Source organism: Miniopterus schreibersii, assembly GCF_964146895.1.
Source record: "Miniopterus schreibersii genome assembly, chromosome: 1".
In the NCBI taxonomy this organism is placed as follows: Eukaryota; Metazoa; Chordata; class Mammalia; order Chiroptera; family Miniopteridae; genus Miniopterus; species Miniopterus schreibersii.
This window is the reverse complement of record NC_138101.1, coordinates 139,481,140-139,506,578: the sequence shown is the minus strand read 5'-3', so window position 1 is coordinate 139,506,578 and position 25,439 is coordinate 139,481,140.

Below are 25,439 nucleotides of genomic sequence, written 5' to 3'. Positions count from 1 at the left end.
TAAACTGATGAATGAAGCATGATGAAGGTAATACACGGAGCTTGGCTAGATTGTGAGCTACTGCAGCAGTCCACTTTGAGTCACGAGAGTTAGCAAGACTGTCGCACATAATCCCAACCCTGAAGCATGGCTAAATCTTTGCTTCATTAATCATCGTGTGGGTATACCTTGTAGTTCTCACTTAGGAAGGAACGGCACAGCTAAATGCAAAACTCTACAAGTTGCAATCAGACCAAATGGAATTGCTCTTAATTCTAAGCATACAGCCAGGTGACCAATAAGAATTATAAAACAAACACCTCTTGGGAAATGGAGAAGAATATTCCACATAGCATTTTAGTCCAGAACATGCCTCCTTTCACTGAACTCTAAGGAAACTTCTACCAGGACAGGTGCAGAAGGCGTTAACAGAAGACTTTCAGAGGACATTTTTAAAATACACAAGAGAAAGAAAGCAAGCTTTAGCAGTTCCAGTGCTGCACACAATATAGAAACACATAACATAGAAGTAGGAAAAAGGAAGAAAAGCTGCCACACAGTCACCGGCGAGACATGTGACCCCTGGTCATACCAGTGAAGGTTCACACCAAAACTTAGCGCAGAGTTCACTCAGCTCTCCACATAGTTACCCTACTGTACTTGTATCCACAAGTACAAACAAAGATTTAGTAATCTCTATAAAGTTGCTTCGATAGTGTAGGTTCAGTTCTTTTAAATTAAGGCTTTTGTCGTTTTCGCAAAATCCCAATTTAAAAAAACCTCTTTGATCAAGAGGACAGAACTGGTAGTCACAAATGACAACTTTGTCATTTTCCTGTTTTCTCAGGAGGCTATACAGGTGAGCACATAATTACAATCCACACGGAAGGAGCTCACATAAAACTGTATGTAATGATGAAACACCGCTCAGAACGATTCATTAGAGGAAAGTGATCCTGAGGAAATCAACTAGTTGGGCACAGCTCCCTGAACTTTTTCAAAAAAGCACCATAAATGGCTAACAGATCATTGGGTCATTTTTCAAATTCAGTGGGCAAAATCATTTCTAGCTCATCAAAAAGTGTCAGAACTAGATGTTAACTCTACATGAGAGGAGTCTTGCGTCTCAAAATAAGGGGAAAGAAAACTTGGCTGAGGTCTGGCTCCATAGAAATATCTAGGGATTGAGAAGGAGCTCTAATTTCTGATGGGCAGCAACTGACCAAATGTTTGTCCCCGAGATGCCAAGTTCCTCCTATATCACTTTTATTTTGTGGAGTCCAAGGAGAGCAGAAAGCAGAATCTTCTTGTCAAGAATGTGGCATCCCTACTAAAAAAAGACCCCATCTTCTCCTGATCTTAATGAATTCTGTCTGCAAGATAACCTTTAGAAAAAAGGTGAAACCTGCTTTTTGGCTCCTACACTAATGTTGTATTTTTTAATGAGTTTATGTAATTTTATGCTGGTATTTTAAAATCATTATGCTTTCTAATGACTGTTCTTGTTTTATGTATTATAACCTATTCAACTCTATGAATTTTATTGATAGCTCACCCTAAGGCAATTCAAAGCCCAATATAAAGTAAACATTGTCATTATGAGGGCATGCTTTTCGGTACTAAAAGAAGACACTGTCGAGTATGATAAATGATAGCCATATGGGATGGAAAGAAAAAACAATTGTCCATAATTTTTAAGAGAGGAGTCATGGGAAGGAGTGGGGATAGACACTGCTCACCATGAGGTACTGAAAGAGGGGAAGAGCCTTTCAAGTTACTCAGGTTCCGTAAACAGAGAGTTTCTTGTAAAAATGCATACAGTTGTCGCTCCTTTTCTAATTCCACTTTAGCAAGAAGGTTCCTCGCTGTCTCTTGAGCCTTTGCATCGACCACATTCTGCGCGCTGATATCTGCATTCAGGTCTTGTCTCAAATGTTATCTAGGAGAAGGCCTGTCACGGCAGCCTGCTGTAAAATAGCAAGAATCCTTCCTACTTTGTGTGCCTTCACCGCGCTTCTTTATTTTTCCTTATAGGACTTAAATGTCAGTTATACTAAATTATACATGTATTTCTGTGGTGTCTGTCACCTCTCACTATAATAAGTTGTGTGAGAAGAAGGACTTTGATTTTTTCTGCTATCTTTTTGGTATGTAAAACTTTGCCTGGTGCTTAGCAGATGCTCAAAACATTTTGTTGAATGAATAAAATATGGACAGATGGTAATGAAGGGTTCTTAAATAAAATCTTATTGTTTATGAAATAAATGTACACTCTAATGCATTCGCAATAAGCAAAGTCCCTGTCTTCTCATACGTTTTGTTGATGGCTCACCTTCAACAGTAATAAGTCACGTCATGCAAAATAAAGTGTGTGTGGTGACAACTTGGGTTGTTGTTTTTTTTTTCATTAGTAAAAATTAGGCATTTTGGTTTCTGAAAAAGACAGGAGATCACAAAATTAATGTTATTAGTTGAATATAAATTCACAGTGAAAATGTCCAAGCCTCTTTACCAAAATATAATTATTATATGTTTATTTTTTATAAGGGAACTATATATATAATATAAATTTCAGAAAATGTTGGAAACATTAATAAGAAAATATGAATTGCATTTTATTTCACCATTAGAGGTAATTAATATTTATTTGATATATACTTTATATATGTCTTTTAGATGAGATTGACAAAAAAATTGGTGTTATATCTTACAAGTATTTTTAAATTTGCTTCTATTCAATAACATATCAAAATATCTTCTCATATTGTTAAATGTTACTCTACATAACATTTTAATAGCTTAATAGTATTTGACTTTATTGATGAAAATTATCCATTTATTTAGTTTCTTATTGTTAAACATTTACATTGCTTATGAGTTTTCACTGGTACAAGCAATACTGCAAAAAGTAGCCATGCAGTAAACCATTATGACCCCCCCTGAATGCTTAGTCAGTAGCTTCTTTGTATAAAACAGAGGGAATTTTTTTTTCATGTTGAATTGGCTAAGATCGCAAGAGTCCTGGACTACTTAAATGGCCAGTAAACCCCCCTTGGAAGTCAGGAGTTTCAGTGGTATGTGAATATCATTATTTAAAAACAAACCAAAAATATTACTATAAAGTTGTTCTCTTTGCTATTATAGGAACCCACTATGAAAAGTTAACTACTCATGAGAAGCTTGTGTGTATGGACTCTTTAGTAGAAGTTGAAGGAAGGTTGAATATTATTTTGAGGTCACTGTGGGGCATCATTTGAGCTGATAAACAGGGAGATAAGAGCTCAGGGAAAGAGGGGGTCATGAAAGTCAAGTCATCAGAAATGTGCTGAAATCTTGGCAAGGAGCTTGTATTTCATGTTTCCTTGGGACAGTGGGGAGATGGCGATCACTGAGTCAGATTCAGTCATTTCCTAGAGGCATGGAGTTTCCACGTGACATCTGGCTTATATATTAGTAAACTCTAGATATTATTTTTGAGGATCTTTTACCATAAATATTAAAGTTGTCACAGGAACACTATAGTCTAAGCCAGTTCTGTAATAGTGAGGACAATAGAACCTCTTATTTTTTTAACTTTCAATATTACATTGTATTGGCAACAGGTGTACAGGACAGTGGTCGGACAACAATATGCTTTACAAAATGTCCCCCCCCATATTTCCAGTACCCACTTGGCACTATGCATACTTATTACAATATTATTGACTGTATTTCCTTTGCTGTACTTTAGATCCCATGACTATTTTGTAACTACCAATTTGTACCTCTTAACCTCAGAGGTACATCTTTCATCTTTACATCTTTCACCCAGTCCCCTAACCTCCTTCCTCTTTGGCACCACCTGTCTGCTTTCTGTGTCTATGAGTCTGTTTCAATTTTATTCATTTATGTTGTTCTTCAGATTCCAAATAAAAGTGAAAAATCATATGGTATTTGTCTTTCCCTTACTGGCTTATTTCACTGAGCGTTACACCCTCTAGGTCCATCCATGCTGTAGCAAATGGTCAGGTTTCATTAATTCATGTTTCCTATTGGAAACATAACTACTTTGGAGATAGATAAAAGCATATAATGGTGATAAAGACAGATTAGCATGAGGAAGCTTAAGGCTGGGTTGGGTTGCCAGATTTAAGAAATAAAAATATTGCATATTTTTACAAAAAATGTTTTGTTGTTTCTCTGAATTCACATTTAACTGGTGTCCTTTATTTTACTTGGCAAACGTAAGCTTGAATTTCTTATAAGAATGAATTGACCATTCAGGAGACGCATGAAATGATAACAGTATGAATCTGTTTTAAAAATACAGAACATCCTAAATCAAAGAGTAGGAGATGACATTTCTATGAGATTAGGGTTCAGTGTAGCAGTTGTCTTTACTGACTAGTTAACCTCGTGAACTAAGCAAACTAGGATTTAGGACACTCTTTTTTTTTCATTTATTTTTTTAAAATTTTATTATTATTTTTTAATTTATCTTTATTGTTGAGAGTATTACAGGTGTCCCATTTTTTGCCCCAATTGACCCCCTCCACTTTGCTCTCACCCCCTCCCCAGGCCTTTACCCCGTTATTAACTGTGTCCATGGGTTATGCATATATGCATATAACTTCTTTGGTTAATCTCTTCCCACCCTCCCCCTTCCCTCTTTCCTCTGAGATATGATCGTCTGTTGCATGTGTCAATGTCTCTGGATCTATTTAGTTCATTGGATTCTTTTGTTCATTAGCTTCTTCTTAAAGAAGACCCTTCAACTTTTCCTGTAGTGCTGGTCTGGTGGTGATGAACTTCTTTTTTTTTTTTTTTTTTTAAATATATTTTTATTGATTTCACAGAGAGGAAAGGAGAGGGGGAGAGAGAGAGAGAAACATCAGTGATGAGAGGGTCATTGATTGGCTGCAGCCCACAACTCGGGGATGTGCCCTGACTGGGAATCGAACCCCGATAGCCTGGATAGTAGGTCAATGCTCAACCGCTGAGCCACGCCCAGCCGGGCAGGTGATGAACTTCTTTAGCTTTTTCTTATCTGCAAAGCCTTTTATTTGACCTTCAATTCTAAATGATAGCTTTGCTGGGTAGAGCAATCTTGGCTGTAGTTCCATGTTTTTCATCACTTTGAATATTTCTTGCCACTCCCGTCTGGCCTGCAAAGTTTCTTTTGAGAAATCAGCTGACAGTCGTATGGGTGCTCCTTTGTATGTAATTAATTGCTTTTCTCTTGCTGCTTTTAAGATTCTCCCTTTGTCTTTAACCTTTGGCATTTTAATTATGATGTGTCTTGCTGTGGGCCTCTTTGGGTTCCTCTTGTTTGGGACCCTCTGTGCTTCCTGGACTTGTAAGTCTATTTTTTCCCCCAGGTAGGGGAAGTTTTCTGTAATTACTTTTTCAAATAGGTTTTCAATTTCTTGGTCTCTTTTCTCTCCTTCTGGCACCCCAATAATACGAATGCTGGACCTCTTGAAGTTGTCCCAGAGGCTCCTTATACTATTTTCATATTTCTGGGTTCTTTTTTCTTTTTGCTCTTCTGGTTGGGTGTTTTTTGTTTCCTCATGTTCCAAATAGCTGATTTGATTCTCAGCATCCTCTACTCTACTGTTGATTCCCTGTAAATTATTCTTCATTTCAGTTCCTGTAGCCTTCATTTCAAATTGGTGCTTTATTATGTTATCGATTTTCTTAGTTCTTTCCCTAGTATTCTGCTTAAACATCTTTATAACCATAATTCTGAACTCTGTATCTGTTAGCTTGCTTGGATCTATTTAGTTCCTCTTCTAGAGATTTCTTCTGTTCTTTCCTTTGTGACATGTTTCTTTGCCTCAGCATTTTGGCTGCTTCCTGATGTTTGTTCCCATGTATTAGGTAGAGCTGCTATGTCTTCTGGAATTGGTAGAGTGGCTTTGTGGAGTAGGTGTCCTGTAGGGTCCAGTGGCTCAGCCTCCCCAGTCACCTGAGCTGGGCCTTCTAGGTGCTCCCCTGTGTGGGCTGTGTGCACTGTCCTATTGTAGTTGAGCCTTGGTTGCTGTTAGCGTCACTGGGAGGAATTGACCCCCCGGCCAATCAGCTGTGAGGACCAGCTGCAGCTACAGCCAAAGAGCTGCTGTGCTGGAGACACCCCTATGGAGCAGGATTTACTTCAGTGGTGCTTTGGTTCACCAAGTGCACCCGTTGAGTGTGTCATGGTGGATGTGGTAGAGCTGTAATCCAGCGTGGTTGAGTCTGACCACCAGGTGCACTGTCTCTGGGGCCTCCGGGGAGGTGCAAAAGTCAGCCTGTGCCAGTGTCTTGCCCAGGGCCACCCAGCATGAGCTACACAGCAAACCATGGTTGGCTGCTACTTGTGCTGGGCTTGGCGTTGTCCAAGAGAGGCCAAGCAATGAGCCAATGCAGCTGCTGCTAGTGCCAGGCCTGGGGCCACTTATCAAGCTATATGGGGCATGCTGCTGCTTGTTTGAGAGATTTTAGGAAAGTCTAAGCATGAGGCTCGAGAGGCCACTTGCACAGAAAAGCCCCTGGAAATGGCCTGGATGAGCTGCAGGTGGGGAGGGGCGGGGCCTCCGGGAATCACGGGGCGGGGCCAAAGGTGTGAGTCAGGTGCTGGTAGTTCAAATATGGCGCTTGCCTGCTGGCTGTGTGCGGGGAGGACTCGCCAAAGGAGCCATGGCCTCCGCCAGCCCTTCTGCCTGGAGGAAGCCGCCCTCCACCTCTCGCCCGGATCTCAGGCAGGTTAGTTCCTCCCCGAGTGTCCCGGGTCCTTTCCGGCCGCTGCCCGGTGCTGGGCTCAGAGGGAGCGTCCGAGGGAGTCCGTGCTGAGCCCTTTAGGAGGAGCTGCTGGGGCTCCCGCAGCCTCCACGACCCTCAGGGACAGTCCCTGCTGGTTTCACAGCCTGAGGTTGTGGGGACGTCTCTTCTCAGCCTTGGAGCCCTGGGCTGGGGGCCTCCTGTGGGGCTGGGACCCCTCGCTCCTCCGGGAAACCCCCACCGCTGAGATTCCCTCCCGGGTTTAAACCGTGTGACCGGGTGTCGGCCTGCGGCTAGTCTCTGATTCAGCCCCATCCGCCCGCGTCTCCGCCCCTCCCCCGGTCTCGATGCTTCTTCAGCTCCCCGGCTGTGGGGCTTCTGTGCAGCCGGATCTCAGGGGCTCTGAGTGACGGTGGTTCTGTATTTTAGTTGTGATTTTTATGTGGTTGTGGAGGCGGCGGGTGCCGCTGTTGCCTACGCCGCCACCTTGTTTCTCTCTCCTAGGACACTCCTATTGGCCTGCTGCTAGTTCACTATAGATGTCCAAGAACCTGAGGCCAAGGGAAAATGCTACTTTTAAATGTAGATTTATAAAACTTTGGTTGTATTGATCTCTTGAAATGTAAAATGCTGAAACTCATTGTCTCATTGCATCTGCCTGTTTTAAGAACAGGAAAGCCCTGGCTAGTGTGGCTCAGTGGGTTGGAGTGTCATCCTGTGTATGGAAGGGTTTGGGGTTCGAGACCTAATTAGGGCAGATATCCAGTTCGTGGGTTCGATCCCAGATTGATTGATGTTTCTCTCCCTCTCCTTCCCTCTCTAAAAATCAATAAAAAACAAAACAAAACAGGATAAATGAAAATCTCAGAAATTTCTCTAACATAATTGATATCAGTACCCAAGAAAATCACCTCCCTGGTTTTGTTCAATGTTTAGATCCTTTGTTCTCCTTAATATTGAAGAAAGTTACTGACATTACTTATTATTATTTAAAAACAGTTGTCTTGATACATCAATGGTCAATACAAATTTATAAAAATATAATCTATTTCTATTATTTTAATGTTGTATATCTTAGAAGTTTTGTGCATTGCATTGGTTTTGAAGTTAAAGAGATATAGGTTTGGTACTCTAGTTTGCCTGGTTCATCTGCTAAAGACGCAATAAATACTTTGACACTTAGATTTATACCTAAGAAAAATGCATACCTGTGTTCCAAAAGACTTGTATAAGAATGTGTATAGAACAATATGGATGTTTGTTGCAATACTGTAAAGTTTAGTAATAGAAAACAACTAGAAACAATTAAAGTGTCATGTAGTAATAATGCATATACACTAACTAAGATAAACAAACTAGAGCTATGTGCAAGATGATGTTGAGTGAAAGAATCCAGGAACAAAAGAAAATATATATGGTATAATTCCATTTATATCAAGTTAAAAAAAAAAAGGAAAATAAGCCATAGGTGGTAGGGATGCACGCTTAGCATAATAAAACCGAGGATTTACTGCAGAGCTCTTATTTAGCAACTGGGTTTTATAAAGGCACTCCCAACCTGGAATGTCACTCAACACTGTTCGCAATGCATAAGCTAATGTTCTGTTGAACAAAATGTATTGTGTGGTTTCTTACAGGAAGCTCTTAATTTTAGCAGATATGCTTAGAAACTTAAAAATTATAAGTCCTGTTCCCTCTTTCTGACGACGTTATTCAAACAGATGAAAAGCCTACTAAAATCAATAAATGGTTCAAACCCTGGATTTGTAAATGCTTGTATGAGCATATGTGTGTTTAAGGATTTTTGTTTTCCCCCCTCTCCTCCAGGCCTTGTGGCAGAAAAATGCCACCCACAGATTGGCTCAGGGCTTTGGCACACACACCACTGCTGAGATAGTGGTAGAGCCCCACCCAAGCACTTGGGCTGAGATGGGAGGTGGGAGGAGCCCAGACCAAATCCAGACTATGGCCAGAAATACAGGCAATAGGTGCCAGAGTCAAAGAAGCACGCTTACCACATGCTTATGAACCAGCCATCCCCTTTCTTCAATGTGCATCCTTTGGAGTGACAAAGGCCACAGGTCTCTTCTAGGTTGAAATACTCTACTTTCGAATTATTTACATATAAGTATATTCATGAACTAACACCACCATCTCCTCGCCTACCACCTCTTTGCATCAGCAGCCCCGAGGCGGAGGTATTATCATTAGCCTCACTTGTACCGAAGCCCACGCTGACATGCTTGGACACAGGAAGACAAAACACATGAGCGGCTACACTGAGACCGGGGACCCTGACTCACCCACGAGGCCAGCTCTACGTGCAGAGGGAATAAATAAATCCTGAGTCCCCTATTCCCATTTAGCTCACTGCGAATGGACATTCGATTGCACATTTGGTCCCGGCCTGGGCAGAGGGGACAACACTGTTACCGCTGATTTCTACAAACAATTTTTCTTCAATTCTTAGCCTGGCTGTATTGTGTTTGAGCGATACGAATGACAATGCAAAGGTCAAAAAGGCACTCTAGTTCCAGTACATCAGACAATAAGAACACAAACAAAGCTCCTTTTGCTGGCTTCCATTGACGCATGAAGAGACCCATTATTGAGCCATTTGTATGTTTTCTTTGAAATGGCAACCCTTGGCAGTGATGTCTTGGTAATGATATGTTACAGCGCCCCGCCAGGAGCCCCTGCAGGAAAAGGCTGCGGAAGCGCTGTCTCTCTCCCATTATGGGGAAAGGTCAGACCCGTGTCGCTCTCGCTGACATGGCATGGGTACTAATCTCTGCACTTTGTAGTCAACCGGAAAGGAATCAGAAATGGAGTGGGCACATTAGACAGCTTGTTTAGGGTTCCTGACTGCACTAACTACAAATTAGCTCCGTCCTACACATGCACAAGCAAAAATCCCAGTTTAGACTTTCTTGCCTAGAGTACTGTAATGACAGTCTCAAGGCTTGTCATTACTTCTGGGATTACAGGCAAGTGGCTCTGATTTGGCAGCCACGGGAAGATAAAGACCCTTTTGTAGGCCGTTTTGGCTAGATCGTTCTGCGCTGTTAGGATGCTGATGAAGACCACCTTGGAAAGACAGAAAAGAAGACAGATAAGGGAAAACTAATCTGATTGGAAATGTTTTCAGAGCTTTTAAGCTGTTAAGCAATGAACAGTTATTAACTCAATACAAGAATAACTGTGGGCGCATCTTAACTTAGGTTCACCTGCGTATGATGACTTTTTCTTTAATTTTAACTTGAGAATTCTTATAAGAATGATCTACAGCCATGGAGAACTGAAGATGCTAAGTTGCCCTGTAAGAATTTTATAATTTTATTCTTTAGATGGGGTCACAACTTTAGACAAATGAATTATAATTTTTTTCTATTTAAAATATGCTCTCAGGTTTTGTTTCCTTTTGTTACTTTTTAATTACAAAATATTCATACTAAGATATTCATATGTATTTATCAGGCTTCAGGGTGTGTTTTTTTCTCTCCCTACTTTATAACAGAAACAGCTAGCATTTTTCCTTTCTTACATTTCAGTCCTCAATTTTATTGCACATATTGTCTCTCTAAAGAAATCATAAAGAGTTTTATGGGGGAGTATGTTTTTATATGGCTGTCCATTCTTGCAATATTAAAACCATTTTATTCCTAATAATATTTAATGTTTTATTTTATTCTTTCATGTTTTTTGGGGAAAATTATTAATGCGGCCATACAACAGGATTTTCTTTTCTACTTTGTTTTCCTCTTTTTCCTCTCCCTTCATTTGTTTGTGTTCAAAACTAATTGGTTTCATATTGTGTAACTTTGAAAATCTATGTTATCATGCATTTCCTTGGTAACATATTTCAATCCTCCACCATAGTTTGAATGGAATTTTTTTTTTTTAGTTTCCATTACTGTTATATCGGCATCGCATAATGTCGAATCCTTATTTCAAAGCTTGGTTTAACATCCGTAAATAAAATTAAACCTTAAAGGAGTAATTTAGTTCTTGGTCATTGCTGCTGACTTCTATAGCCTAATTTAGGTATTTTTTTAATGATTAATCTAGCCTTGAAAGAATCATAATGAAATCACAAGAAAAATACTCCTGGAGAGAGAGAGAAGAGAGAGAGAGAGAGAGGGGAGAGGCATGAACATATTCCACCCACTGTCTTTTTCATGTCACTTTTTAGCTCCTACTTGGTTTTATGGTACTTGATGGTGGCCAGCTTTTTCCCATCTGTGAAACACTAAAAAGGAACCTTTATAAAGCTTTAAGCTATTTCAGAAACTCGTACTCGATTACATTCAGTCTGGGAGGTACTTCAAGGAAGCTAGGAGTACTTTGCTTTTTGCCCTCTGTCTTTGGGGGCAGTGTAATAAAATGGCTATAATAATAGGGAAAGGAAATGGGGAAGAAATCATGTGACCGAATGACTTATGGAGAAACATGTTTCCCCAGTGTTCCTATTCATTTATCTCTACTGTATAATGCATTTTCCTTGTTTTACTGGGTAATTAAACCTTCAACACTCCCGCGTTTGTGAGGAATCTGAATCCCATTATGGGGAGATGCCTGAGTTTGATTCCCTTGTATTATTATCAGGAGTTGGCCTCGTTCAAAGGGAATGCTTTTGATAATGTTTGGAGAGGTCTCCAAGGAGAGTCCCTACTCCGGGCCAGTTAAGCACTGTCACATGTCTTGGCAAGGTTTGCTGAACTTTTAGGTTAATTCCTACGGCTCTTTGGCCCCCTCCCACCTAAATTTTGTTTTAAACTTATTGCCTTGTCTGCTTCTTAATAGAGCGGGATCGTTTTTCAGAGGTAGGGCTATTCTTTTCTTTCAAGTTACGTTTTTATGAAAAGGAAAAAAGAAGAATCCACATCAAAGCCCTTACGGGAGAGGCCACAGGTTTTCTGCATGTGTCTCCTCTAGTGTAACAGTAGTCTGATACCAGGGCTGGAAGATGAATTACTTAGAAGTTACACTTTCCATTCTGACCCTTTGGATTTAAAGCCAACTCTTGTGTCATGTGTCTTTAATCTGAAAGGCGCAGCAAGGATCATAATTTACATTTACTTGTTTTCTGATCTAGGGGAGAGGAAGCTACAAACTTCTGTTTTGAATGTTACTCTTTTCTTTGGATGCTTAGATCATGAATTTTTGTTGAACTTTATTGGGATCATGAATAAGCAAAATAAAGTGGTTTTAATTTTTTTTCTGGAAAAATCATCTAAGTACTCAACTATATGTCTCACCTGCCTAAGAATTTACTCTATTTGGAAACTAGAAGACTAGGAAACTTTACATTGTGACAGTTTCGGACAAGAACTTTGTCATAGCTAGATGCACTCGGAAACAGAAGATGTAATTTGAAAGGCAGGATACTATTTTTGCTTCTTTAAAGAAAAACCAGGAGAAATTATATTCTGAAACCTCAGCAACTAAATGACATAATGAATGAACAAGTGAAGGAAACATGTTAAATCTTGAAGTAAACTTTTAAAAAAAAATCTATTTACTAAGCTACCCAAGTTTTCAGAAATATATTGGGCTTGAACAAATCCAAATATTTTAGCTAAAAGAAATAAGAAGACATTATCATATCATGGAATTTTAAAGCTATATGGGATTTTATTCATCCTTAGTGATTTTATAGGTAATAAATAACCTGAATGAGAAGTAAAATTTACTTTTCTTATATATTTTAGTAAAAATTCACTGTGTAGTATTTTAATTTTCAGTATATTTCTCTTTAGAAAAGAACAATTAAGACAACCTTAAGTTATTAAGGAAACATAGGTTATCTGAACAGTAGGTTTTGTGATTGAATCAAAAAAATCATCCAACTCTGGGGGACAGAATGGTGGTGGTGGCATTTCCAAGAACTCCGATCATGGATCAGACACTGAGCTTCTGTGAATCCCTATGTTCTTATCCGTAATACATCCCTTTAGGCTCTATATGTTCCATCATGTTCTATGATTCTATAAAATATATTATTTTTTGAATATATGTACTTTCATCCAAACTCACATTGACTTGACTCATACCGTCATTATAATCCTGATTCTGGCGTCTTCCCTTTAAATCTGGGGTATGGGCTGTATATTTTAATGCAAAGAATAATTTAAATGTCTTCACTCTTTCTGCTTGGTAGAATAGAAATATAAATTAGGAAGAGTTCCCTTTATCTTTTACCTTAACAAGGACTTTTTCTTCCTAGCTTCTGGAGCCTTTGGTCAGGGTGCAAAGCTCACCCAGGGGCACAGCGCACCATGGGGTTAGAGCGAGGCTCAGATTCCAAACGAGCTGGGATTGAATCTTGGCTGTGCCGTTTGCTAAAAGTTCAACTTCGGAAAATTCTAACTTTCTGAGCTTCTCTTTCCTCATTCAGTTATAGATGGGGATAATGTTACCTACCTGGTGGGGCCATCGTATTGTTGGAATTGGAGGTAATCTTCACCTTACACAAATCATATGCTCAAGCCAGAGAGATGTTAGTGACATTAGCTGGATTCGCTGAGTGTGTGTGTCCTTTCAGGGTGCTAGAAAGCTCTGGAGGCTGTTGATCAGGAGAGCATAAGCAGGGGTGTTGGGCCCGGCCGGGCGTGGCTCAGCGGTTGAGCACCGACCTAGGATCCAGGAGATTGGGGTTCGATTCCCAGTCAGGGCACATGCCCAGGTTGCGGGCGAGGCAGCCGATCAATGACTTTCTCATCATTGATGTTCCTATCTCTCTCTCTCCCCCTCCTTCGTCTCTCTGAAATCAATAAAGATATGTTTAAAACAGAACAAACAAAACAGGGGTGTTGGAAACAGGAGCCACTGTCTGTGTTGGGCAAGGTTGAGGAGCTTACTCCAGCAGGAAACTTTGGGGGAAGCTTGAACATTGAAAGGTGAGAGATGCATAAAGCCCAAATAAGAGAATAATTGTAATGACTCCACTGTTTTATTGATGGCTGGCTCCAGAAGGCTGCCTGCCTTGTTCAAGTGGGGAATTGCTTTATGTCCTTCAGATCCAGATGGTACTGTAAGACTAAATATACCTTTCAACATAGTAACTTTTATTTTTCTAATATTATAAATATCCTGTATGTTTACTGTGGGTGTTGTGGATGTTTATGTCTTTTCTCCCAGAATCCTTTCCATCTCTTCTGGGAGCAGCCCCTTAATATCTTTTAGAAAATAAATCACCTTTCTTCATAGGCTCAGCTAAGTGGTTTGCATGAGATCGATGCCACACTCCGCTCCTAGGGATGACCTTGAATAGTTTAAGCCAATCAGCATATTACATAACATCTTTTAACAGGGAATGAGTTTGGAGTGGACACTTGAAAACTTTTAAGTCTAGTGGGAGTCCCAAGACTTCTGCTTGGAATGCTGGGGCATGGACTCTGTTTTCTCTTCTGGACTTGAAGAAAAAAGCGAAGCATATGAAGAGCCTTTAGGATTGCCAAGGCAGAAAACGCCTCAGAAAAGGTCAACAGCACAAAAGTAGAGCATAGAAAAGGTAAAACAGAGTCTTACTTTTGAGTTAACCAGCTAATCAAGCACACTGAAACATTTCACTCCTGCTCATGATATTATTTCATTGTGGACTCACAAAAGCCCTCCATTTATGAGATGGGAACTTGCCTGGAAAGAGTCTTATCTGACTTTTCAGTTATCCGATCCCCCAAATGTATTTTCTTTGTATAAGCTAGTTTGGGCTGGGTTTTCTGAAACTGCAAAGATAATAATGGCACACCTGTTAACAGTAGAAAATTTAGAAATAAGCAAAGAGAAGAAAATACATTCTATTTATAATCCTAATCTTCATACAACATCATATGTTTATGGAATACATAGGTGTAGTCACCTAATTCTGTTTGTATATGTACACAAGTGTACATTGAAATATTTAAACATACATTTCTTGTGATTTTTTGGTTAAAATTATAGGCATGATTTTTTGTATATAATTAAGTGTTATACTACAATCCCATTTTTAATGGTTTCATAATCTGTTGCATGGATATGCCATAATTTAACCAATTTCTTATACTGGAAAATTAAGTTATAAATATATTTTTACTATTATAAACAATGTTGTAATGAACAACCTTGTACATAAGGCCTGACACATATTCTTAAATATTTTCAACAGGAATAATTCTGAAAAGTGAGTTTGGTGACGAATGTGTTTATATGTTTTTAAGTTATTGATACATTTATGTGCCTTCCAAAACATGTATACCAATTTATACTCCTAATAGTGACTAGAAGTTCTTGAGCTCACAAAAACATCATTGTTACTATTAGAACTTTGTCAATATGATGGGTACAAAATGCTCGCTATAAGGTGCATCCCATGTACAGATGTGTAGACATGAGGTAGTACCTTTGCAGATACTAGTGAGTATAAAGGATTTTTTTCTTAAAGCTGAGAGAATTTTGAACTAATAACCTGCTTATATGGAGCTACAGGGTTAACTAAATTGGCAATACATTTTAGTTGAACAAATGGCTTTATTTATTTTTACTGATTTATTGCTTATCTATACTATTTTAAAGGTAGAACACTAAATTTATTCAGAAAGTGTAATTGAGATAAAAAAAATATTTCTTACTCTATACAGTAGCAGGTGATAGTTTATAACTGAATTGGATTTGGTTTACCTTATGAAAATATAAGGTGTGTGGATACTTTTATGAACACATGATTCTATGTAGCAGGCAACATAGTACATGCCACTGGAGCTATTTTCCATTATTGTTATTACTATTCAACTAAAGGGGTTTTTAAAAGTGATTTTTAAGAAGCTCACCCAATTACTTTCTAAGGCCAGAGTAGACATGCTTTTAAATATTTTTAGCAAGGGAATGGTAAGAAACATGTAGACAGATAGGGAGCATAAGGAAGGGCAGTTTCAGATTAGCATTGAATAATTGGACCTGATCCTGCCCTTACGTCACTCTGTTGGGTCAAAGAAAGTGTGCAGGGCCTTGCTTTCCAGTCACCAAACTTCCCTGCCATGCAGGCTGAGTGATTGGGGTCACCACAATGCAACATTTCAAAATACTCATCTGGTTTGGTTGAAATATCCTCTTAGCAACTCACTGATTCTCTCCGGTCAGGGTTAAGGTACCGGTGACAGCACTGTTACTGACCAGAGAATTATCAGACCCCAAAGATGTAATTGCCAGCAATACGAGGGGCTGCGGAAGATAGAGCTGATTTTTAAAAAAATTTCATTTCAAAAATGGCTATACCTTTCTCACCTTGACAGGGAAAGTAGATCTTCTTGAAATGCTTCAACTAGCTTCTTTGTCTGGGTGACTATAAGCACTTGAAGACAAAAACCTTCCTGATCCTTACAGCTATTTCCGTTAACTCCTTGAAAACCAAATAATGTGTGCACTCAGCTGCTGAACTGTTTTAATGAGGTGCCACTGATTTTAATGGGGCAAAAAGATGGATGATTTACACCAGATGTCCATAAGGGCCATTCGGGGATTGCTTTGCTGGACACATAGTACATCATGTTGCTCGTTGAATTCTTAAGGGGTTAACTTGACCTTTCCCTTTAACACAGCACTAAAAATAATGTAATTTCCATTCTCAGTGTCTCTTTTATTTATATAGAAAAGCTTCATGACAAACCCACCAGGCCTCCGAGAGCAAGTTTCTCATTTATGTCTTTGCCATCCATAAACCCTAGTGGGTGATTCTGAAAGTGAGAATAGACACTGGTGGATGCTTCACTCATGAGCAAGGACCAGGGTTTTATTATCAACACTTCTAGCATTGAATCATTTCAGGATGAAAGATATTATTTTCTGAAGATCGTTGCTCAGTGTTGTATACCTCATTTCTAAGAAAGTTTATTTCAGCTCAGATAATTGATACGCTTGCCCCTTGGAGTATAAAAGTAAAATTAAAAGTTAGAGAGAACAAAGTATAAAATTTCTCTTAAATATAACACCTCAGGCATTATGTTACATTATTATTTCTTATTTCCTAGATTTTGGTGACATAAACTGCACCATTTATTAAAAGTTATCAGATCACAAAATATTATAGAATTTACAAGATGGAAATGATTGATATTTTCAAGATTCTTAATTCAGAATATTTTCTGGTTAAAAACAGAGGACCAAAGTTCTTAGTGTTAACATTTTGCCTCTTAATTGGGCCCAGCACCTGGATTTGACATTCTACTGAAGTCATTATGCATGGATTTCAATTCATAAAAATAAAAGAACTTATTTATTTGGGGGTTATCACGACCTTGGTAGCATGTGAAGTTTCTTCTTTTGCTGTATATTTTCTTTGAAAATTAGATATCACAACTGATTGAAAAAGAAATCCAGAAATTCAAAGGCTTGTAACAACCAACAAGGGAGGCACATTGTTGTAGAGAATTCAAAGGGTGACCAAACAATAATTCATAATTTATTTCTTGTTTGTTCTGCTGCATTTTTAGGGTTTACCTAACATTTTGGACTCTTGATAAGGAATTTCATTTTGCCTTGGAGGGAGCATGGCAATAGCCACATAGTCAAAAAATAAATACCCATGTTTTTCTTGTTGTATGTTCAGATTGTTTTATGTCTATGTATTCTTTTGTGATGCCTAAGTATTTTCCTTGATATATAAAAAAATGTAAATTAGATTGTTTTCTTTAGAAAAATATTACTTGTGCAAACAAATGAAAAAGAAGAAAAAAATAAAAGACAAAAAAATCCCATTGGGAAACAGGTATTGCTCCCCTCATCTTTCTTGGATATTGTAGATCACAGGTTTTTGTTTGATGGATAATAGAAGTGTGATTTCTCTTTCTAGTCTTAATGTGATATTTACTTTCAATGTGAATTTTCCAGTTAATCAAGCACACTGAAATATTTCACTCTTGCTCACCATATTATTTCACTGTTTAGGTACAAAAACCTTTCATTATGTGTTAGATAGCACTTCTCGTCTCACCAATTACTTGTTTTTACTCAGATGAAAAGGAGGTGAGCTTTGCCACCAAACACCTTTAGTGGCCTTAATCTAGTTTACTACCTTTGACATCTCGTATATCTTATGTGTCCGACCTCGCAGGGCTGTGATAATGTAAGCTAGGTTTGCAACATTTTGTTTTATAGGCCTACACCTTCCTCTGTTTCTCTTTTTTGTAAAATTTTGATCTGATTATAAGTACGTAGTAAGAATAAATACAAACATGACCCTAACGGTCTACCTGTCCCTGTATATGCGCTCATCAAGGTCCTTTGAACCTGGTCCGGCCTTGGTGAGCTGTGAATTCTATTGATCACTAGAATACAATAGGACTGAGAGTGAGTCAGTTCTAAGCCTAAGCCTCTTGAGGTTTTCTATCACATATCTGCTCTTTCTCCTATTCCTCTGCTTTCACCAAGAAAATACACCTGGATTAACCTGCTGCATGATGAGATACACATGGCCCGTCCCAGGCAGTGTCCCATCAGATGTATCCGTGAGCTTAGCCCAGAGCAGAAGAACCACCTAGCTGAGTCCAGCCTCATTGTTAACCTACGGTATCATGATCCAAAGAGGCGATTATTTTTTGAGCTTATTTATGGTGTGTTTTGCTATACAGCTATAGCTTTAGATTCAAATAGATTTAGATGTAAATAGATTTCGGCTTAAATTCAAAGGAAAAGGCTGGATACTATTGTAGTCAACAATGAACTATCTCTATGATATATGGAACTTTGCGTGCACCTGAGTGTTGCCTTTTGCTCTACAATGCTCTTTTTTGGGGGAATCTCCCAATTTATTTGCCAAGTTCTCTCTTTTAAGTGACTATGTATCATTTTCTCTTCTCCAGAGTCAGCTATTAGTATCCAGAAAGGGTTGCTAAAGACAAGGAAGGATTTCCTTCCAAGTCCTTCATCATGTTCCTCGATTTGGGTAGTAATTTCCTATATTTTATAATTAAAGTAAATGCTTTTTTTTTGGTTTTTGCTGTGTTATTTATTTTCTCCATAGATGGCTGTATGTCCTTTCATAAAATTACAGGACCTGAAGTAAATTTATATTCTGGAAACATATTGAGAGCATTTGGGCTTTTTTGATATCAAGGAAGAAGCTTATTAGTTTCACAAACTTATTTTAGGTAATTCTATTTTGAAGAAACAACAGAAAAAACCCCCACATTCCAGTTAATTAACCAAAAAGTAAATTATAGCATGCCTCATGCCATGAATTTATTTCTACAATATTTTAAATTTCTAGGCAAGCTCACCTCTGATTGGGTGAAAAAAGGAATATGTAACTGATTTTGCACTTTTATACTAGGCTTTTGTTCTCATCTATTTTGGAATGTGCTGTAAGTAAGAAAGATTTTAAAATTATAAGCAGCCAAGAAACAAATGTCTTTTGCCAACATGTTTGCTAACAGTCCCACCTACCATTCCACCCCTCCAAACATTCTGACATTAAAGATAAAAGTTGCAGTAACAATGACATCATTTCTGTGCAATAAAAAAAAATAAAAATCTATTTACTCTCTTCCTAAGAGAACAGTAAATAAAATCTTATAATGACTATATCAAGCTTGAAGTCTAAGTTTAAGAGTATGGGTCATTATCTCTGAATTTTTTCACCATCTGATCTTAATCTCCTGCACCTTATGAACTAAAATATGTTTAACAACCAACATATCTGACATTTAATTGTGAAGGAAAAACAAAGGAAAGGAACTATTTAGCCAAATTAACTATATGTGACTAGCAAGTGAAGAAGTTTGTGTAGATGCTACACACCTTGTTCCTGGAGTATTAATGAGGCCCTAAGTAGTATTATGACTTTCTGCCACTTTTCATGTTTCTTTTGCTTTCAGCCAATATCTGATCTAATTGGGATTCTTATCCAGTGGGGCATCCCAAATCTTTGTTCCTGAGGAACAAGGGACCTTGACAATTCTGTCTCTATGCAATGCTGTCTAGGAGAGTTTTCTATGCTAAGGGAACTGTTCCATATCTGTAATCTAAAATAATGCAATCAAAAGTTGCTCTGTCAAATTCTGAATCTATTCCCACACATAATCTCAAATATCTCCAAACAAACTTTCCGGTATGGTACCTACTAGCCATAGGTGGCTATTGGACACTTGAAATGAGGCTAATGAGGCAGAGAAACTGAATTTTTAATTGCATTTAATGTTAATGAAATGCTAAATAGACGCTTATTAGACAGTGCAGCTATATAGCTTCAGTAGTCTTTCATTTACTTTTACCTCCAGACATAGAAAGGCCTGGAGGCACCCCAAGGGATCACCTAGATTATTTTTATATTCTTTATTGGTTTCTTTGAGAGGTTTATAGATCCCCTTGGAGGATACAATTTACTTATTGGAAGGCACATGACACATGATAAACCAACTTTAGTATATCTGTCTCCCTAGTTCTTTAGATTTTATCTTTTATTTTAAACCAAGAGACTATGGCATTTCATCTTAATTTAGAGTGGATCTTTATTGTTTTGGAATTTAGCCATACTATCAAGTAATCAACTAATCTATTTCCAGTTGCTCAAATAAACAAGTTTATTCCATAAAATAATATCAATTCAAAAGTTGTTTTCTCTTGTTCTCTTACACTCTGGATCTATTCCCCACACATACCCTCAATTAGCAAATATCTCAAAATAAAGTAACAAAGCTCCAAAATTCACTTGGAGTATCAGCTTTCTCATAATTTCTCTATGAGCATTGCTGGATTCTGGATTAATTTGGAGTTTGGGAGACAGTAAGGAGGAGTGCATATGTGTGGAGGGATGGGGGAGTGAAGAAGGACTGATTTATCTTTTGTTAACTGCCTCAAGAAGAGAGTAGTAGTCTCCAAGGAATATTGGACTTTATCTGTGTTTAATTTTAACTGGTCCCAATAACTATTCTAAGATTCTCTTCATTTCCTTAAGGTTCTCTTGTCTGCATTTCATTCTCTGTTACCAATTTTGTTAGGAGTCAAGATTTTTATCTGCAAACAACAGAAACCTGACCCAGATTAATTTAGGTAGAAAAAGACGTTACAGATTTCCGAATCAATAGAATGGCTGGAGAAATAAAGGTGAGGTTCAGCCAAGATCCCACGACCAGCTTTTAGTGCCAGCATCGCTGAACATTTCCTGCTCTCACTGCTGCTACTGCAGCCTCTGGGCACTCATGGCCGTGCCACTGACTGCACCCCCTTTTTAAATAAACTTTTTATTTTAGAATGATCTTATTCTGAGGGGACACAAACATTCAGTCCATAGCAGTGTATAAATTGGTGTTTTTTGTTTTTTTTTATACGGATGTCCTGTTGTAGCACCATTTCTTATAAAGACTATTCTTTTTCCATTGAACTGTCTTGCTCCTTTGTCAAAAATCAGTTGACTATATTTGTGTGGGCCTATCTCTGGCTCTTTATTCTGTCCCACTGATCTATGTGTCTATTTTTTAATCAATACCACACTCTCTTGATGACTCTCGATTTATAGTAAATCTTGAAGTCTTGTAATGTCAGTCCTCCAGCTTTGCTTTTCAGTATTATGTTATCTATTCTTAGCATTTTGCTTTCCATATAAACCTTAGAGTCAGTTTGTTGATATATACAAAACAGCTCAAGGGTTTGTTTATTGGGATTGCATTAAACCTATAGATCAAGTTGGAAAGATGAATATCTTCACAATTTAGAAATTTCCAGTGTAAACACAGAATATCTCTCCATTTATTTAGGTATTTTTAAACATTTCTTTCTTCAGTGTTTTTTAATATTCTGTATGCATGAATTATGAATCAATGAAAATTCAACCTTCATTTTATTTTGTGGCAAAGCAAATCCTGGATTTGGGGTTAGGGACCATAGAAGCATAGAGAGGCAGAAATGACATAAGTAGAGGTTCTCAAGGAGAAAACCAGGAGCAAATATTTAGTTTGAGTAATGATATGGAATTTCTCCCCTAGTGAAATTCAGAAATATTTGTAAGATGACTAGATTTCTTGCAGTTATAAAGATGTTGGATTACTTAATTTCTCAGAATGCTCAAGAATTCAGGAGTACTCAGAATTCAGCAGCACTTACAATATGATTATTGTTATTATCAACTAGCTAATCTTTTCTATTCAAGTTTCTCAACGATGGGAATGAAACCTGAGGAAATGCTTCAAAACCACTGATAACAAAATGATTTTTTTGGGTGAATTTTGTGACGATCTTGAGTCTCCTTAGGATTTTAAGTTTGAAGATGGCCATCAATGACTGCTTCTGAAGAAAGGCACGCTTTACATAATTGTGGGATGAGTGTGCAGCTACAGAACTGTATTATCAATAACATATAACATACAGGGTTTATTAGACAAAGATGTAAATCCATCAAGCTGGCCTAATACATTGTGCTAGGTGTGTGGATAAGCATCATTTTTTGTTTGTTTTTTACAAATAACAAAACAGGTCGAGAATGAATGAATAATTTAGCCATGATCATATAGTTAATTTAGTTCCACAGAGAAGATATGAAGCTTAGCTTTCTAACACCCTTGAGGTTACAAGTCTCATTTTGTGAACACCTTTGTTGTCATTATCTCTATCTTTGGAATTATTTTCATCTCTGGTATGGAGTTTCACACTTAATCACTTTAAATATTGATAACATTAAATCTGTATATTTATTAAGCAGCCACACAGATTAATACTATACTTTTGTGCCAAATTTTGTAATTCTCTTCCCAACCTTAATCCAAAGAAAGAATCCCCTACCCTCAGAAACAAAATTCTCAAAAAAATGTGCATTTAAACAAGAAAAACATGGAAATGTGTAGGATATCAAGGTTCTTAAAGCAGCTGTTATGTGTAGAAAGTGAGCACACTTTATGGCAGTTTTTAGTATCTGTTCCAGCTGCAAATGTGTAATATAATCTGAAAATTATACAGAGTAGTATTCATTTAAATGTGTAAACTTTATTGACAAGAAGACAGCTTCAAAAGAAATAGCAGAACCCATTTTGTCAATTTTGTTTGGAGGGATTTCTTGGTAAATAAGAACAGAACAGAGCATGATAACTTATATGACACTTTAAATTGCATTTCAGGGCATCCAGCCAATTTTGCAACTTGCATAGCATGAATAAGAAAGCAATTTTGTCTAATTAGAACACACAGCCATCTTGGTAAGTGTGTTATGTGTTGATATTTATATATATGATGTACATGTGTACTATTACACACACTTGTTACACAGGCACACCCACAGACAGTTTGTTTCTCTTATGAGAAAAACACAGTGAGACTGAAGTGACTCTGGGCAAACCATTGCTGGAACATTCATTTTTGGGATTGTTCGGTGTATTGCAGGGCATCCATTATCTCTGGCTTCTGCCTATTAAATGGTAATTATTGTGGCAACCAAAAATACACTCATAAATTTCCAAAGTGCCTCTTTAGGAAAAGCATTACTCCTGTTGAGAACAGCTGCTCTGAGAAGTGGCAGAGAACTCCAACTAGGTCAATTGGAGTCCTTCCTCGGGGACTTTCAAACTGGTGCCGTCCAACCTGAGACGGACTGTGGAAGCTGTCAGTGGGCACCCTCGGCTACATGGAAACGGTTGGTCTGCAGTAAGAGGGATTAAAGCTGAAGCACAGAGAGCAGAAGCAACGGATAGCACTAGACTGCACTGATTTCTACCTGCCCTCCCCTAGATTTGGCAACATTCCTCCTTTTTTTTTTCTATAGCTAGTTCTGGTTGGGGTTCTGTTGCTTGCTATTAAAAGAGTTCTAAAATATATAGGTACTTACGTGAACATTATTATTTTGCATTAGGTATAATCAGCAGTCGTCATTCCTTTGGTATGATAGAAGGACCTGAATAAAGGAGATATTCAATGAAGGCAAAAAATGAGAATAACAGCAGAGAGTTATTTAAAGTTCTGATGGATTGTACTGTGAAAATAAGTTTCCAGGAATACTTCCTGGGTGAAATTGAAACCTTGTATATGTATTTTTAAAATGAAAATAAATTAGATTGGTTAAAGAAAGTGTGGCTGATTTTAAATATTAAGGAAGAATATGTGTCCAGTGATAACTAAAACGTTATATCTGCTCCATGCAAATTCCCTTCTTGAAATGGTAAGCTAGGGCACTTCCTTCTCCTGACAAAATCTTTACTACATGTTATTACGTGCTCACTGGCAAGGCAAATGTTTTCATTGGAAATGGCTACCTTATTAATATAGTAGATGTTTTCAGGAAACCAGTATCTATCAAAATTTTGTCTGTGGTCCAACTTTGGTATGGATGTTCTTTGGAAAGTTTACAGGAGAGATTTAAATTACAATGAATGTTTAGTTAAACAGAGATGAGCTATAAAATGTGTGCTAGGATATCTAATAAAGCAGCAGTTCTAAACAATGCAATATTAAAGGCTGGTAACTATCACTAATTATGTCTAATGTTTCTTCAGTAGAGTAGGAAGCACATGCTCTTTGGCTGATTATCAACTGTAGTAAAAGATGAAGGGAATGGATATTATGGTTTAAGGGGAGACTCATTTAAGGGAAACTTTAATGAATAAATTCATATCATATTCTCAGTTTATGTTTTTAAAGTATCTGATATTCAGACATATGAAAATATTGATTTGTGGAGACTGCAGAGTAAAAAATAAAGGCTAACGTACGTTTAGTTTTCAGCTAATTTTCATCTATTCTTGTTCCTCTTGTTGAAATTGCTCACTATTGTTGTGAGAGCCACCAACCTCCCAGCTCTTCCCTGTCCTCCTGACCATGACAATTCTCCTGATCTCATTTGCTGGTCCACTTACCTGGAGCCCTACGCTGAAGCTTTTAAAATGGACACAGCTGGGAGCCAAAGGAAATCACATAAATAATAAGTATTGGCTTGGGACTCAAAATCAAGTGCTCCTTCTGTCAAAGCCTTTGTAACATTTGCTGTTACTGCCGTTTCCTTCCTTAATGCTACCATGTACTACAGGCTCTTCAAAGAGAAGAGCTTGATGTTCATATTTATCTTTTTTCTAGAGCAGAACAAAACACCTGACATATAGCAGGAAACAATATCTATATTTATTAGTATAATATGTATTACACTAATATAACATTAAATATATTTTCGTGAAAAAGAATAATATTGTTTATGTCCTATTGTAAATGCACACTTCAAAAATTCACTTTCTGCTGCTAATTAATAAAGTTCTGATTACTCATACACATTGATTTTACTTACTTAGAAATTATTAATACAATGAAATGAAAGAGTTGGATGATAGTAAAAACATTTCTTTATTTAGTAATTGATTATGAGAGATGAAAAGAATACTAATAATCCTAGTAAAAGTTCACATGCAAGCTTTTACAAATATCGGTTAAACAGGAAGGAAAACAAGAATACCATAGGATCTATATGCTCACAAATAAGAAAATGGTTGGATATTATCAAATATTATGATCAGAAAACAAAGCAAGAATATTCAGTTTGAAATTATTTTCTTTGACAGAAGGCACTATTCTCTTTATCATTCATCAGCTTGTTTACTTCTTTATTTGAGCCAGTGAAACCAACTAATCTTCTCTTTATTGAGTGTTGTATAGACATTTAGGTCTTGAAACAAATTTGGAATTCTTGAATATAAGCTGTAAGTTAGGATCTAATTCTTAAACAAAGAACGTTAAGTCCCAATATGTATTTCACTGTTTTGTTAGTTAACTTTTGTAAT